General features: G+C 42.9%; 1 protein-coding gene across 1 annotated transcript in view; it reads right to left on the bottom strand.

Moving 5' to 3' along the window:
- The window catches only part of LOC136943695 (CUB and sushi domain-containing protein 1-like), a 402,237-nt gene that overhangs the window by 237,536 nt on the left and 151,181 nt on the right, over nucleotides 1-13,520 (bottom strand). The gene's annotated exons all lie outside the window — the stretch shown is intronic.

The following is a 13,520-nucleotide window of genomic DNA, read 5'->3' as shown; positions in this document are numbered from 1 at the left end:
ACCACACACAGTTACTATGCTTGTCCTAAAGTTACTGATTGTCATGCACCATATACAGCTGATCAGTAACCAGTAGTATTATCACAAAGCATGAAGGTCAGCGCCTCTGGTGTATGTTGGTGTGTGTAAGATAAGATAACACTTTATTGATCCACAAGCGGGAAAATTTGAATGTTTCAGTAGCAGAGTGACAGGAAAAATAAAAGGTAATACAGAAATGAATAAGAAGAAAATAACACATACAACAGACAAAAAACTAAACTATACAACGTTTAAAAGTCCCATGACATGAAAATTTCACTTTAGGAGGTTATTTAACATGAATATGAGTTCTCCTAGCCTGCCTTTGGTCCTGCAGTGGCTAGAAATGTTGATAAGTGTAAACCAAGCCCTGGGTATTCTTCTCCGCCTTTGAGAAAATTAAAGCTCAAACGCTCGATTTTGAAAACCTTCTCCTTATGTCTAAATGACTAAATGTAAATGTTATGTCGTCATAAGAGGGAAGGTTACCTCCCCTTTCTCTGCTTTGCCCGCACGGAGAATTTGGCCCACCAATGAGAAAATGAGCTAGGTTTTTTTCCATCATAGAGAGAGACATCATGGCTTGCAAAAGACCGAAGCATGGCAGTTAGCCCCACTTCTTTCTTCCTCATAGCATTTAAAGCTACAGACACAGAAACGGCACTTCCTGAGGAAAGCTCATTGTGGGACTGCTCGTCGTGGCTGTAATTCTGCACCAAGTCTGAATTTCGGGAAAGAGACTTCAGATACAGTATTTGGGGACCACTAAAGCCTATACAAAAGCATCCAAAAACAGCATGTCATGGGATCTTTAAACAATATAAACATTTGAACAAAGACAGCAACAAATATAGGTGCAAGCAGCAATTATGGAATCCTCTTGAAAACTGAGGACAATTTTTAAATTGACATTGTAGAGACATGTATCTCACAAATATATACAAAACTAGAGAGGGTACAATTTCTGGGGAAATTGTGAGGTGTGCTTGTGTTGGTTGCCGATGGTCTGTTTTGTTACTGAAATTGTACAACTGATATTTCTGTATAAGTATGCATTCTTATTATTTATGAAGATGGCATTTACACTTCAAAATACTAAGATTGAAGTGTAGAATGAAACAGGGTTCTCTTGTAATTTCCATTTAGCCTATCACCATTCCCTCTTGCAGCCTTACAGAGTTGAAAAAGTTGCATCAAAACAAAGAAATTGGGCAATCCTGTGTAAAAATGGTCCTATCCTATATCTAACAACGTTGTCACTATGCAAATTGACAAATGCCCCCAAAATCGTAAATAAGCTTGAAATGTATTTCTGGAAAACTGGCTAATTACAGTAGGCCTAACAAATTTACAAGAAGTGCAGGGGCGAAAATGTCATATATACTTTCGGGGGGGGGGGACAATTACATGAAATGTTATCAAGAGCTAATTTTGAGGGGGGACACCAAAAGAAGTGCTGTGACACATTACCGACGTTGTAATGTAGGGATGCGTATTGTTAAGATTTTAACGATTCCGACACCTTATCAATTCCTGCTTATCGATTCGATTCCTTATCGATTCTCTTATCGATGTTCCCCTCTACAGCCATAGGTCTGTGCGTCCTGCACCCCCCCACACACACACTCGTTCTAAACAAATTTCTCAAACTGGCTTTGACTGGCTCTGAAATGAGCTAATACCTACCACCTCTAGGCCTCTTCAGGCCTCTGTTTTCAAAACAAAATCTAGTCGGAGATAGTAACTTTCAGTTTCCTTGTGTTCAAGCTTCTATTACTCAACACCAGTAGGACTTACGCCTGGGACACACTGCCTGCGATCTGCTGCGACGCGCCTGGAAGCGCCTCCTTTTTTCTTTCGGCGCCCATGTTATCAAATGGGACCTACCACACTGGCCGCGAAGCGCCGCGATTGCCTGCGATCGCCTGCGATCTGCAGCGATCGTTTCGGCAGCTGGTCTAATTTTTTCGCGAGACGCTTGAGAAATCGGCTGCAGGATGATGAAATACACCATATTAGTTGATATATTTGAATAAAAAAACATGTTATTAAGATTTTACTCCATTAATTGTAGACTACGGTGAACATTTGTAAAGTTGTAGACTTTATAATTACACAATGTTGGTAATGAACGTCCTTTACATGTGTTTACCCTGATGAAAACGAAAATAAACGGATTGATCCGTTGAGCTAGCATGCCCGTAGTTGTTTTGTTTGTTTGAGAGAAACGAGTTGTCACGCGTTGCACACAACACACACGCAGACATAGCCTACTGAGAGAGAACCCCCAAGTCGATTTCTAAAATCAGCATCAAATTAATTCTCGAAGTTGAAAAGCACAGGGAGTTGTTGTATGTCAGCAACAATTTTACAAGGACAACGTAGATAAGGATCAATGCTGGGATATAGCCAATGCCATGTTTATGTACCATGTCAGCGTAAAGGAAAGCTCATAGTAGCTGCGCGTCTGGTGTGAACAGCTTTTGCTAGATCGTAGCCGATCGTGGCGCTGTGCGGCGTGTCCGGGCGCTTCGCAGCCAGTGTGTCCCAAGCGTTACAGGGGTCCTAACAACACGGGAAATAACTTCAGTGTCACCTTTCAAAAGAGACCATTTACATGCATGTACTCCAAATGGTTCAACAACAGCTTTCAATGTACTTTGGGTATGTTGTTTAGGCGTTTTCAGGCACATTTAACAGGACTATTAAAAGGTTAAACAATTAAAATGCTAAGTTTAATAATGTATTAAAAATCGATATGCTCAGTTTAATAATGCGACACGCGAACGTTTGCTGATAACACACGCCGCCCCGATAACGTGAAATGATCAATAAGATCAATACTAATGTGAGACTAATGCCGGAGCTAAAATGTATGCTTCAAACGACGGGACAGAAGATAACTAGATCGACTACACACAATAAAAAGGCAAATTGCTTCACACAGTAACAAGTGGTTGTGATCACTTTTGAGCAGTTTAGCTCTACCTTAGATAGTTTGAAATGAAGCGCGAACGTTAGCTGCGCTGCTGCATGCATCGAACACATGACGTTCCAGTAGTTCATTCCATGCTGTGTGTTCAAATGCTTCTTCATATTTGTAGTATTTCCTCCCTTCGACGAAATAGACTTTTTACACGCTTTACAAGTGGCGTTGTTGTCATTTTGTCGTGTGAAATACAACCAAACTTTAGAACGATTCTTCCTAGTTGCCATGTTTGCTGCAGTCTGTCTTATGCGCGAACTTTTATAGTTTATTCAGACAGATGTTCGCGATTTTTAATCCATTATTAAACTTAGCATTTTAATAGTTTAACGGCACAGAGAATCGTTAACAGAATCGTTGAGGAATTTTGCTAACGATTCCAAGGAATCGATTCACTGGGAACCGGTTCTAAACAAGAACCGGTTCTCGATACCCATCCCTATTGTAATGTATATTGGGGGGGACAAATCGTATTTTGCCAAGGATTGGGGGTGTTGTGTCCCCTCCGGGATATCCGCCAATGTAGAATGATCATTGTGTCAATAACAACGTTCCTGTTCCGAAGACTAGGGGGTCATGAGATGTGACCGGCTATCCGCGCTGTAAATAGGGAAAACCGCCTTGCTCTTATCTACTCCAATCATTGGAATATTGAATGGCGTCGATTGCTGTCAGGAATATTAATCTATCAAGCATTGCACAGTCAGTCGGTGAACAAGTTTAAGAAAGCTTTATTGCTTGCGGCCAGCCCACAAGGAGACAAAAACAACACACGCCATTGTGCTACAAGTTTGTCTGCTAGCATGTTGTGCTAGCTAGCTATTTAAACAGAATCGCTCTTGACAGTCATTGGTTAAAACAAAGGCATGCAAATGTCCCATGGCTCTTCTTCATTGGCTCCCTTGCATAGACCTGGCGCGCGTGTTTACGTGTGTGCGTGTTTACGACATCAACCCTGATTGAAACACAACAACAGGATCTCCTGATGTCGTAAAAGCTCCTTCACATAAGTAAGTAAGTAAGTAAGTAAGTAAGACCTTATTTATATAGCACTTTTCATACAAGAATTGCAGCTCAAAGTGCTTTACATAAAATCAACAAAAACAATAATACAAGTGTTGATCTAAAACGTTTAACAAACCAAACTAGCCACACTCTATCTGCGGTCTCTCGAATCCATCTTAGATCCGAGCTGCCACTTGCAGTTTTCTAAGTGTCAACAAATGGTCACCAGACCTTGCGTCTCCACCTATAGTCCTTGTCGCACAGTATCTTACATTTATTCATTTAGCAGATGCTTTTATCCAAAGCGACTTCCAAGAGAGAGCTTTACAAAGTGCATAGGTCACTGATCATAACAACAAGATAGCCAAAAACAAAAATCAATCACCTTAAAGGGGTGATTGATTGCAAAACCGATTTTACCTTGTCATAGTTGAATAACGACAGTTCGGTGGGTAAAATGAACATACAGTGAACCTCAAAGTCCATTGACACCTCTTTCCTATGCAAATCTCAAAATGAAAAGAATTGGCTGTAAAACGCTATCTTTTCAACAAAGCCACCGGACTGACGTCAGTCCGGGACCGCCTTTTTTGGCTCTGGTCTGTATCTTTGTCGTAAATGCTGTGTTCCAGGCTGTACAGGGAAGGCTAACACTCATAATCTTCCCAAGGAGCCAAACATTCGACAGGCATGGCTGCTGTTTGTCTATGAGAAGATCCCGGCGAAGTTCGACACTCAATTATTCATTTGCTCTGAACATTTCACCCAAGACAGTTTTGACAACCTTGGACAATTTCAAGCAGAATTTGCTAAGAAGCTGAACCTGAAAAGATGTGCTGTTCCGACCGTACGTTCATCGCAACCGCAAGCTGTAAGTAGGCTACAGTATGATTTTGTCGGTCACAGTTATTAGCAATGCTAACGTCTCCTGTATCTAGCATAGGTAGAATGATAAATACGTTTCTAGACACATCAACATACTTTACCTTAGCAGGTTTTCAAAACCGTCCTTGTTGAAATGGTTCGCGCAAATGTGTCGAGGGTCGAACTGCACAGGGATCTTCTACGCTACGGTATAGACAAACGTCAGCCATGCCCGTCTAGTCAATGTTAGCTAGACTCTAGCTCATCTGCTTTTTATTAACGCTGATTTGCAAGGAATGCAAGAAAAGCTAGATAGCGAAAACACCTAGACTGCAGGCATTTAAACTAGTTTAGCTTGCTAACGCAAGAGCATAGGTAGAATGTGTGATGATTTAGCCTAGTTTATTGGCAATGGGGCTAATGTTGTTTCATGTTCCTGACTGTTTCATTCAAATAAATAACCCGTGTTGTTACGTAAATCTACAATAACGATGCATGTTTGTCCAGATCTTTGTCAGGTTATTTTTCAGCAAGATGTCTAGAGCTAGTTAACTGAAGCTGAGTTGAATCACGATATAGTTTGGTTGCTATAAACTGTAACGTTCTACCCACCTAAGTCAATCCAGTTTGCTTTCACAACAGAAGTGGAAACAACTAACGTTATCATTTCAAATGATATCTAGTCAATCTGTTAAACTGTTGTGTAGACACAATAGATTTATTTGCACGTTTTTATTTCAAGTCTCTACCTTCAGTGTTTCAGTGAGTGCTGTTGACCGTGTTGCGTTTTTGCTCCCCAGCTTCACTCGTTGAAAACCAACCAATCAGCGCGCAGCTCATCTAAATAGTAATGAGCATACCATAAAAGGAGTAAAAGCTAGTGTTTTTTCCCGGGAAAATTTCAGAGGATCTATCAGGGGGCATAGAACAGCACCGGGGCCATTTTCAACTCAACCAATGTTACATACCCTATTCGGAGACCTTAAGGAACAGTGTGAAATACACAAAAAAAACAGTCAATCACCCCTTTAAAACAACCACAGCCCCCTCTTCTAAGTCCTCAGCCCCAAGATAAGGGTCTTGTATGTTTACCCAGAGTTCAGATTTGGCGGTAGGCCTCTCTTTGCACCCAAGGAATACTGAACTCAGAATCATTCTTATACAGGATAACAGTTACATCTTCAATTTTTCCAACAATTGCTCAAAAGGAATTATGATCATCATAATACAGGGTGTTGATATCACAGCGTGGAAACATAGCTAGCTATGTTATCACCCTGGCCTTTGTCTGTGGCATTTCTGCAGCTGTCTTGACGTTTTAGGTAACTAACTAGCTATCTTCCAGAAGTAAACGAGCTGCTAAACGTTGGTTTGTGATGTTGTGATGTTAGTGACGTTTGTGAATGTGGCTAGCTAGTTAGCTACCGTTAGCTTCACTTTTATCTTCTTTTTTTTTTTTTACTATGCCTAAACCGTCAAATGGAACTTTCGCCCGGATACAAGCATTGTCTATGTAGGCCTAGTGCAAAAAATCACGTTTATTTAATTACGGGTGGGAAAATAATTGTAATTAATATAAATGAGGGAGAATTTAGGTTGTGCCTTGCCAAAGGCAAATACCCAATTGTATATAACAAATATATAAGGCAATTGGATCAATGGGCAATTTTAAGTTCATGAGTTCTTGAGACTTTTTGTTCCCCATGAGCAATGTGGCATGCATGTGTAACCGATGTGATGGTAAACACACTCCTCAGTATAAGTACAGTCTACCCAAGCCAGTGAAAAGCTAGCTTGTTGGAGGCGTAGCTGGTTAGTTGTCACGCTTGCGAGTCTGAGGTCCTGAGTTTGAGGCCTGGTGTGAGTAAAGCTCTAGTGTAAGTGACTGATGAGCAGTGCGACTACCCTGTTACATAAACTTTCTGACATTTCGGCCCGATTGGGTCGAAATGCTATCATTTTGAAAGTTACAACTTTGAGGTATGGTCTGTAGCACCACCTATGCTCTGATCAGACCCATTCTTTCTGAGAAGTGTAAGTCTCTATTTTGTGTGCAAAAGTAAAATAAAATTGACTAAACTGTAGCATGATATTTGGACACAAATTAGACACCTAAGGGCCCTATCTTGCACCCAGTGCAACTGACTTTGTCAACGACGCAAGTATCATTCCTAGTTTGCACTCGACGCAAAGCGGACTTTTCCGTCCACAGACACAGTACGTCGGTAAATTAGGGAATGACTTTGCACTCCCGGGGGCGGTTCAGCGAAAAAGGAAGGCGTGTTCCGGCGCAAACGTTCCCTGGCACTATTTTGCAGTTTCAGAAAAACAATTCCGCCACTGACCAGGAAAAAAGTCTAAAGTCAATGGCGTGTTATTCAGATGCTATTTTTAGGGGCGCAAGCTTGGTCCGTGCGCACTGCTGGCGAGGCCAGGGTCTTCTTTCTGCGAAGCTACGTTATATTGTTTTGATTTATGGCGTGTTACATTTCTTCATTGATTATAAAAAGATTTTCATGAGAAATCTCTATGTAGCAAGTGGGCAGGAAGTAGTAGTTTGGTGCCCACTCCCTGCCCCTCTCCAGTGGCACAGTTGGTTCTCTCTGTCTCTCTCTTCCTGTCATACAGCAGTGCGTCACTAATTGGGAAAGGGGATGCGATTAATTAGGCTACCTGACGTATTATCCACAGGCTTATAAATAGACACCCGGGGTCCTAAAGCCGGTAGCTCATTGTCAACACCACTGGTTCTGGGGCTGTGTAGCAGACACGGGTGCTGCGTGAAATCGACAGGTATGTCTGAGCAAAGGTTTCTTTAAGTTTTTCCGTCACTGATGACTAGCTTGCTAAGTGTCCACTTTAACTATTGTATAGGAAGGCAGACGTTGGCGGAGCCGCTGTATGTCCTGTCCGGGGAGTGACGCCGTGTTGTTGTTGTTCGTAACAAGGTACGTTATTAAACGTAGCCGCAGTCTTGTACTATTCTGGTTATAGTATAATATGGGCAAATCATGATGTAGTGTTTATGTATCTTTTACCAGTGTTTGTATTATATGCTTGCAGTGTCAGACCCTCGCAGCTACACAGGAGTGCTAGTTGCTGTTTTCTTTTTCTTTTGTTTTATGTGTGTTTGATGCATTGGTGCCGCTCGTAGATTCTTTACTTTATTGTGTCGGCTTAAGTTTCTCTAGCCTATTGGACTGTGTCCATATAGGCCTATGTTATTATTATCTGGTGACCAACCAACTCCACTGTTATGTAATATTTATTAATAAAGACAATTTTTATACTTTCTCAAAAAGAAACAGTGCAATAGCATTATTGAGTTCCCCTTGCTCCGATATGATTTAGCCCACTTCAAGGGGTGGCGTAGTCAACTGGCTTGAGAGGGCGCTACATCTATGTATGTGAACTTGATTTGTAACAATTGTGGCAATTTCCTCCCACGCCTGTTTAACCGAAGCTAATTTGGGTGGGTTTCTTCTCCCATCTCCATCAGAATCAGAATTTGGTTTATTCGCCATGTAGCCTGTTACACAAACACAGAATTTACTGTGGCAGGAAGGTGCAAACAATAAACATATACGGGTCTTAACCCTTGTGCTGCCTTCGGGTCACATAACCCAAAGGTTCATAACGAACCATCGTTGTGTTTACCCAATACAAAAACAAATAAAAATACATTTCTTTTAACCTTTGCAATGTGGGGGGGTCTGAGACAGCCCAACAGTTAAAAGAAAATGCTTCACTTTGTTTTTGTATGCGGTAAAGTTGTCGCAATATGACGGTGGGTCATAATGACTGATGGGTCAGAATGACCGAAGATAACACAAGGGTTAAAAAAAGTACAATAGTTAAACAAATTCTAAGAACTAATTAAAAAAATAAAATATATGTAAGAATTTGCATGAGCGGGCAATTTAGTGCAATGAGAAAACTGCCCTGCCTTTCCCATACAATGTCACTTCTCTCTGTTACGCCCCTGACTAGAACGTCGGTCTCCTCGGCTATGAACCGCTCCTGGCGTGCGCCTGGCAAATCCGCCGTTATAATAGCAATCCGCCATGGAACAAGCGCTGCTCTTAAAGGGAATGTGAGATGACGCTCTGGTTGGTTTATTGCACGTTACGCCCAAACCACGCCCATTAGTAATGTAGCTACTTCGGACCAACCCATTTTAGATTTGCGCCAGGCGCAAAGTCATTTATCCCGCCACCAAAATAGCAACCGAGACGGAGTCCCGCCCACAAAGTTACTTGCGCTTTGCGTTTTGATACTTGCATTTCAGATTGTTAAAATAGGGCCCTAAGGCCCAGTTTCCTAGACATGGATTAAGCCTAGTCCTTAAGTAAGAGAAAGATTATACAAAGATCTCCATTTAAAAGTTTTTAGTCTAGGAGTAGGCTTAATCCAAGTCTGGGAAAGTGGGCCATTATGTCTGCGTAACAAACAGTGAGCCCACCCGGCCTCAGAAAGACTTGAATGTGTGTGCGTGGCTTCAAGCTTGAACATGTGCAAAGGGCCATGGTTTCAGTGAGTTTTTGGAGCACGTGAAAGTGGAAAAGTGCTGACGTCAACTTGTAGATTGCACTAGCATTTAGCTGAGGGCACATATCAAATATTCACAATGGATCTATTTAACATTTACATTTATTCATTTAGCAGACGCTTTTATCCAAAGCGACTTCCAAGAGAGAGCTTTACATAAAGTGCATAGGTCAATGATCATAAACAACGAGATGGCCCCAAAAAACATTGCAGGAAGCCAAAACATTAGCATACATTGTGATAAGCAACCAAGTGCCAATGGGAAGAAACATAAGAGCAAGTAGTTAAACAAGTTACAAATTAAACAACATGAACCTCAAAAGTGCAAGTGTACCTGTAGGAAAGCAAGCAACAATAATATAATTTACAGCGAGTACAAGTAGTTAACTCAGTTACAACTAACCAACAAGTTTTTCATCTTACATTCACCTTTTTCTCTAAACATTCTCAAGAATCTTAATATGAACTGGTGATTGAATCTGAGTATCGGTTTAGGGCAAAGGACTATGTTAAGCATTATTTTTGTATTTTTATAATATTTTCCTTTAGTTTTATTGTCTTGACGTTGGATATGATGTTGCCACTGTACATGGTAACATACTGTGGTGTCCTCCTCGTGTGTGGTACATATACAACACACAAAATGAGCAAAGCAAGTTCAGGCATGGCATTCGGGCAGCGCGCGTCATATCAGCCATCGCCGTGTTCTTAGCCCATAGGCTTAGCTCGATAGGCGGCGCTATAAAGTCGCACGCACACGCATCGTCGATCACCTTTGTGTTCTGCGCTGCTACCATTGCTGGTCGCTTCCCTATCTGTGTTTGCATATATGTTGTTCGCGTTTGCCTTTCCGTGTCTTCGGACCTGGATGGCGTGTGCGTGTTTTTGGGATCTGAAAGGTTTCGAGCTGCTCCCTGATGGTTATCCGTCCGAGGAGCCTTGCACCTATGGGGTCTGTGAACACTCGGGGCGCCGAGTCAGGCGCAGTTCCCATTTAGCCTTGATCGGACAACATTAAGGACTGTCCGTTGTACAAGATGGGGTTTGGCCACGAGGAGCTGTTCCTGTTTGTTCCTCGAGTGCGGCAAGGCCTTTTCATCCAAGCCCCTGCGTGCTCCCCGGGGAAGGCTCCGGGGAAGGGGAAGCGGCTCCGTTTCCCGTGCTGCTGTTGTGCTGCCCAAAAGGGGGCTCGCGTCCAGGAGCCGACCACGAGCACTTGCGGCATATCTATCATATCTGAGGAGAGACATTTGCAGGTACGGACGTGAAGATTGTCTCAGTGCACTGACCTGTTGACAGGCGTCTGATCGATTGCGGGGAGTAGGGTTGGACATGTCGTGTAAGGACAAATACAAATGTGCACGCCTTCTCAGTTTAATAGTAGTAAACAATAATAGGGGCATTACGAGATGCACTGCTTCACAAGCACACATTTTAAGGAGCAGACAGAGTTCACTAGATAACCTAGTTAGCCTAGCAGTTTTATTGTTTCTTATAGTATCTCTGCCCTGTTTGTCACTGCTTGACTGAGCCCAACCGAAGTGCTTTGCTGTATTCGCGCTGTTTAATTGGTTGTCATGACTTTGCTAGTGATTGAAGTCTTCTCACGGTTCCAGTTGCTCATCATCTCCAGTGGAGAGAGAACGGAGACCTTTGTTAGAATCGTGTAGCAGATCTTATCTAATCGCTTGCATTTGATGACATTTCATTCAAAACTGAAGCAGCGGTAATGATGGATATAGCGGAAACACTGGAGCACATGCACATCGGCCTTGTGAAATTTCTAAAGTAACAATGGAGATGGCAAACGTTAGTCGGTTAATATCTTAAGCTTAACCGGATAAATTCTGAACGGCAAAGAATCGATTAATGATAATTCATGAACATCCCTAACGGGAATGTGTCCTGTGAAAGAATGAATCTATTATGCTAATCCTGCTGCTATTTCATTTGTTCTATGTCTCTTACATTAAGAGACAATCAATACTTAAAGGTCCCATGACATGCTGTTTTTGGATGCTTTATATAGGCCATAGCGGTCCCCTAATACTGTATCTGAAGTCTATTTCCCGAAATTCAGACTTGGTGCAGAATTACAGCCACTACGAGCAGTCCCACAATGAGCTTCCTTAGGATGTGCCATTTCTGTGTCTGTAGCTTTAAATGCTATGAGGAGGAGAGAGGCGGGGCTAACTGCCATGCTTCAGTTGTTTGCACGCATGTTGTCTTATGATGACATAAGAGGAACATTTTCAAATCGGAGCGTTGAGCTTCATTTTCTCAAAGGCGGAGAAGAATACCCAGGGCTTAGTTTACACCTTTATACCAAATGTGTAATGACAATGCTGAACACATATATTCCAGATATAATCAATGCTTCAGATAAAATAAGTAACAATAACGATGAACCTATATTCCACGTGATTATGCTCCACAATGCGACGGTCTGAGAGAGGGCCATTTTCAAGAAATGTGTCCTTTCGTGAGAAGAGGAATGCAATAAGTCAGCGTACTTTCTATGAATCCGTATTACTGAAAGGCAGCAACCTTGAGATGTCTAAGACCTTTGGACGAATTGAACGTTCGCGATACGCTGTGCGATGTCTTTCCCGAGTAATGTATCGAGCTGGACGATTACCTGGCATGAATGTCCGATCTGGCCTGTAGCCTAATGTTTTTCATACTCGAGAAGCTTGTGAGACGGTCTGCATGAAAGCCAGCGTCTGCGATTACAGAACGTGAATTGATGTAACAACAGGCATGAGCAATCAAATTGCCAGGCTTACTAATCAGGAAGTCCTAACAAAACTCCAATAGCCTACTACATTACGGCGGAACTGTGTTCTGAGAGTAGTAGCGTACCACAATGGCTGTCTGCGAAGGCCGGAATACATGCCTGCACATCCAGGAATAATGCGCGACTAGACCGGTCGGCAGGGACCTCAACTGAGCAGACTGTTTACCGGGCACCGGGCCGCCCTCCTTCTTCATTGCGAATCCCTGGCTCTCGGTAAAACCAAGGTCAAAGAACTGCATATAGGCCTATGTTTCAGCTGTAAAACAATGAGGGACCACACAGGCCGTATCAAGGGCGGGCGGAGGACGGTCACAACCAGTCATCTGCTGTTGGCCCAATGCTGTGTATCGATTTCAACGTAAATGTTTGTCGCTATGCCGATTGCAATAGGTATCTGCATGCTGCAGTTAGCCTGCGGGGGACGCTTCCCCGATCTGTGCCCTTGTCAAAAGGGCAAGTGAATACCGTCAACCCCTGTGAAAGTTGGAGACTTTGTGCTGCATCAGATGCATCCCAATCGTTGTTTGTGTACCTGCTAATGTCCTGACTCATGGGTTTAATGCCGGTCTGTCTGAGCTGCCGACGGTTAGTCATGTGTGCAATAGCCTGCGCTCCGAGAGCCAGCGGCGTGGATGCATTCGTCCAAAAGAGGTAGCCAAGCCATGATGGGGCCTTTTCAGGTATCTCCTCTCTTCGTTCAGGCTAGTCAATAGGCATAGCCACACGCTAACAGTCGGGCAAGGGCACCTTACAAGCGACCTGCCGGCGCAGTGGCCAGCATTAACGGCTAGATTCCACGCAGGCTTTTTTCTGTGTTACGCTAGTGTGGACAACGCCATATGATAAAATCAGCGTCTGTTCAGTGTGCGCTGGCGTGGTAAGTTTTCTGTTCGATTGACATTCGGCTGCCGCAGCAGTCCGCGCATCTTCGACACGCTGTCGGGAGCGCCGAGTTGGATTTGTTGAACAAGCGTTCTGCACTGCTGGACGATTTTAGTGGCGGATTTTCCGTGTTCTCCTTTGGTTGCATTTCCGTGCTGTAGTAGGGCCGGGTGGTTCCGTCACAGTGCGGCTCTACTTTTCATCTTTAGATCCATAGATGGTTATTGTGTGCACCTTCTTGCTACAGTCAATTCCTTGTTTGTGTGAACTTTCATGACGTATAAAGCTGATTCTGATTATGCAGCAGCACGTAGCCTATAATCCGCCTGTCACTACATAAGGTTGGATGTGTCCACATAAAAATCCTATGACTCTGCCTGGTTTCAATATTCTTATACATACTGTGGTGCGTTCTCT

Source organism: Osmerus mordax, chromosome 5, assembly GCF_038355195.1.
Source record: "Osmerus mordax isolate fOsmMor3 chromosome 5, fOsmMor3.pri, whole genome shotgun sequence".
Taxonomy (NCBI): domain Eukaryota; kingdom Metazoa; phylum Chordata; class Actinopteri; order Osmeriformes; family Osmeridae; genus Osmerus; species Osmerus mordax.
The sequence above is the reverse complement of the archived record's forward strand: the minus strand, read 5'-3'. Positions and strand labels throughout refer to the sequence as shown.